The sequence below is a fragment of the Pectinophora gossypiella genome, chromosome 28 (assembly GCF_024362695.1).
Source record: "Pectinophora gossypiella chromosome 28, ilPecGoss1.1, whole genome shotgun sequence".
Classification (NCBI taxonomy): Eukaryota; Metazoa; Arthropoda; class Insecta; order Lepidoptera; family Gelechiidae; genus Pectinophora; species Pectinophora gossypiella.
In genome coordinates, this window is record NC_065431.1 from 5,576,245 (window position 1) to 5,581,296 (window position 5,052).

Here is a 5,052-nt window from a genome sequence, read left to right on the forward strand (position 1 = left end):
GATCGCTCTGTCGCACTATAGCTCACTAAAGGTATTATAACCCTTCTCATGCGCGTGAGTCAAAAAACATACGAGCCAATTCGGCCCTAACAGCCAATTTTATAAAAAGGCCATTAAAAGTATTTATTTAATTACCCAAAGAAATATTTCAAAAATTCCCTAGAACGTTCTCTAAGTAATTATTGTCGGTAATTAGTCATTTTATGAGTGTTAATGTAAGAAAGTACTTACAATGAGAGTGTGCATGCTATGTTCCATAAAAAAAATCAGATGGCGCTGCATATATTTAACATGATAAACCGATTTTCTCATTCAATTAATAAATAAAATCTCAAATAATTGTTGCTTTAGGAATCATCACCAGCCCATTAACGTCCCCACTGCTGGGGCACGGGCCTTCCCTATGGATGGATAGGGAGATCGGGCCTTAAACCACCACGCGGGCCCAGTGCGGATTGGTGGTTATTAACGACTGCTAAAGCAGCCGGGACCAACGACTTAACGTGCCTTCCGAAGCACGGAGGAGCTCGAGATGAAAACTTTTTTTTTCTGTGGTCACCCATCCTATGACCGGCCTTTGCGAAAGTCGCTTAACTTCAACAATCGCAGACCGAGCGCGTTTACCGCTGCGCCACCGAGCTCCTCAAGCTGCTGCTTTAGGAATATGTTACCTATATTGCTTCTCTTTATTTTGATCAGAATGATAATGATTGGACGATGCAATTGTGCCTGGGTGTAATAACAAGGGTCATCATTCATACATACATAAACAGCCTATATACGTCCCACTGCTGGGCACAGGCCTCCCCTCAATCAACCGGAGGGGGTATGGAGCATACTCCACCACGCTGTTCCACTGCGGGTTGGTGAAGGTGTTTTTACGGTTAATAGCCGGGACCAACAGTTTAACGTGCCCTCCGAAGCACGGAATCATCTTACTTTTTCAGACAATCAGGTGATTCAAGCCTGAAAAGTCCTTACCAAACAAAGGACACTCTCACAAAGTGATTTCGACCATGTCCCCATCGGGAATCGAACCCGGACCTCCAGATCGTGAGCCTGACGCTCTAACCACTAGACCACGGAGGCTGTTATCATCATTTATACCCAAAAACAAAGATAAAAGATGCATATGTCTGTTATCCGTGAAATTAGAAGGTTAAGACAATAAAGTACAGCGCCATCTATGAATATTTAAAATAAATATTCAAAAAATTCGCGAGAAAGTTCATTAAGTAATTATTGTCATTAAATAGTCATGTAAGAAAAGTATTACAATTAAATAATGACCTGTTTTATGGATGTGTCATCACGTGAAGGTACCGCGATTTTAAAGAAATACCAAGTCAAGAGTACATACTCCAAACATCACGCCTATACCCGCTAAGGGTTAGGCAGAGGCTTATAGTATCTATAGGTATGCTTATGCATCCACTCCTCGCTACCCCGCCGGCGTGGTCGACGACTTCCCTCAATCAGCGCTTATCGCTATCGACCCACTAGGGTCGAGTAATTCTTTCAAATATTTTTCCTCTCTAACGACGCCCTGAGCCGAGGTTCGCGCCCAACTGGGCACCCTCAGGCCTTCAGCGCTCCCCATTTGTCCGGCCAAGTAGTTAATGCCATCTGCGGCAAATCTACAATAAGTCACGTCAAAAAAAAAGAAAAACCATCTATGTGTAAGTCGCATGTAATAGAGGGGAGCTTATGAGCTTATTGCCATTAACCGGGTGCAAATTCTTGATATCAACAATCTATGATCCAAACATGAATTCAAACTCCTGTAATTCTAAGCGCGCATCTGCGGAAATGGGAGCCATCGGTACGGCAATGCAGGACGGATGGGGCTAGTCACCGGAACTGTAACGTGGAACCTGACAGAGGGCAGCAGTAACTGTCAGTACTATTCATAGGCGGAGGACATGAGTCCTAGCACGGCTTTGAAATAGACTACTCTGGGCGCCATTCCACTCGCGTCAGACAGTACTGCGGGGTGGAAGGCAAGCGGGAAACCACTGCCCTATTTTCCCCTAAAAAAGTAGCATGGAGAATACCATCGACAAGAGTGTGGCTCTTAAATAAATTATTAATATTATGACGTGTCTATTCGACCGTACAGCACGTAACGGGTTAAGTTATTATGACATCGAACGTCTTTATAAAGGACAATTTATGGGTTATTGGTAATACGCAACGGCGTTCGTAGCATGCACTCGCTATTAATAAAACCAATCTATTTATAAACATAAACAGTCTATAAACATCCCACTGCTGGGCAGTACTTTTATACAGGTTGTTAGCGACATCGTAACGAAAATTTTGAGGGATGATTCAGACCATGATCCTGAGTTGATATCAAGTGGAACTTTCCGTTGGAAAAGTGGAACTGAAAATATAAAAAACACAAACATTTTCATGAATTTTCCGACAGGAAATTCTTCTTGATATCAACTCAGGATCATGGTCTGAATCATCCCCCCAGTACTTGTTACGATGTCACTTACACCCTATCTACCTGTACGTACTTGTACGGGGTGTAAGTGACATCGTAACCAATACTGAGGGGGATGATTCAGCTCATTATTCTGAGTTAATGTTAAGTGGAATTTTCCATTGCAAAAGTATAGAATTGACAATAATTAAAATAACACATGAGGAGCTCGGTGGCGCAGCGGTAAACGCGCTCGGTCTGCGATTGTTGAAGTTAAGCAACTTTCGCAAAGGCCGGTCATAGGATGGGTGACCACAAAAAAAAGTTTTCATCTCGAACACCTCCGTGTTTCGGAAGGCACGTTAAGCCGTTGGTCCCGGCTGCATTAGTAGTCGTTAATAACCACCAATCCGCACTGGGCCCGCGTGGTGGTTTAAGGCCCGATCTCCCTATCCATCCATAGGGAAGGCCCGTGCCCCAGCTGTGGGGACGTTAATGGGCTGATGATGAAAAACAACACAAAAAACATAAATTTTGTGACGGAAGAAAGAAAGAAAGAAACATAGACTGAATCGGTATTCATTACGATGTTACTAACACATAATGACTCCACGGTTGACAAGGTTGGTTATCCTTACAACCCACACAATAAAGGTCTGTCTTCTGCCAGTGTACGGTCACGAGCATTAATATACAGGGTGTTAGTGACGTCGTAACGAAAACTTTGAGGGATGATTCAGGCCATGATTCTGTGTGAATTTTCCGTCGCAAAAGAATGGAATGAAAAATAATTTAAAAAAACACAAACATTTTCATGAATTTTCCGACAAGAAATTCCACTTAATATCAACTCAGAATCATGGTCTGAATCATCCCCCTCAGAATTCGTTACGGTGTCACTAACACCCATACCTACTTGTATGGCTATCTGTATGTACTGGTACGGGGTGTAAGTGACATCGTAACGAATACTGAGGGGGCTCATTTAGCTCATTATTCTGAGTTAATATCAAGTGGAATTTTCGATCGCAAAAGTATAAAATTGAAATTAATTAAAAAAATAATAAAAAAAAAACATGATTTTACGACGGAAAATTCCACTTGATTTTAACTCAGAATCATGGTCTGAATCATCCCCCTCAGTATTCGTTACGATGTTACTAACACCCAGTATATACACTTTGGTACCATGTCACATTAACTTTTTTGACAAATTGAACTGTAAGTCTCACTAAATGTCAAATATTATGGTTAGTGCCACAGAGTCCTAAAGTGGGTACATTATATTGTTCATGACTGTACAGTGCACTTGCGGCGGAAATCTAAATCCAAGAAAAATAGCATATTGCAATACAATATAGAATACAATACAATACAATACACAATAAATGTTTTATTGCTCATAAACACAACAAACAAAAGTAGTGTAATAATGGTGTTTATTGTTGTAAGTTAATAAAAACAAAGTGTTTGTAACAACATTGTTGATTGAACACTTAATAAGACATAACTTTTTTTATAATGTGACTTATCGTAGATTTGCCACAAATGCCATTAACTACTTGGCCGGACAAATGGGGAGCGCTGAAGGCTCTCACCCGGTACAAAATTTAAGACAACAGGCTTGAGGGTGCCCAGGCGCTCTCGGCTCAGGGCGTCGTCTGAGAGGAAGAATATTTGAAGGAATTAATCGACCCTAGTGGGTCGATAGCGATAAGCGCTGAATGAGGGAAATCGTCGACTACGCCGGCGCGGCGGGGTCGGTGTTTGGTGTCGCGAGCTGATTGGCTGCCTCTATAGCTAGAGTAATCGGATCATCGCGATCGTATATTACGTCCTTCGGACGCCGAAACTTTTCAGTACCGTCCCTAAGGTAAAATAGAAAGAACGTAAGATTAATATATTTTTTTTGTTTTCCCCGAAGAGTAAGGAAAAGGGAACTATGCCCATACAGCCATGTCTGACGTATTTTTTTCTTGATGATTAATGAAATGATGAAATGTGATGATGATGAAACCTAAGCCCCCACCCTCGGAGTAGACTCCTACTCCGGACCCCAAACGAATTAACTCAAAAGTCCGCATAAACTTTCGAGTTATGAAGCGGCTTCTTCCCATGAAGCGAAAATAGGCAGATACACTTTGTTCATTGAATACTCCGATATAATAACACACGCGAAAGTCTTCCGACTAAATTAAAGCGATCATTAACCACAAAACACCACTTCGTATTAATTATTTAGATTACTCAATGAAGAAAGCAACTGTCCCGTTCCCGTTTCCCGCTAAAAAGCCGTAAGATTGATAATCAAGAGAGATTTCTTTTGTTTCGGTTTTCACCGAAGGGCAAGGCAAAGGGAACTATGCACATACAGCCAAGTGTTATGTATTTTATATCTGAAAATTCGTTAATGTCACTCGTTCACTGGTAGGCAATCCTGTTGACCCTCACTGTGAGGTTGCAGGTTTGATTCCCAACATGGGCCTAAACTAATGATTTTCGAAATTGGATCATAAATTATCACGTGCTCAACAGTCAAAGAAATTATCCTGATTAAAGTGAGAAATGCGTTTCGGAGATATGGGTTCTAACTTGTATTGGGCTGTTTTAAGTGAATCGCT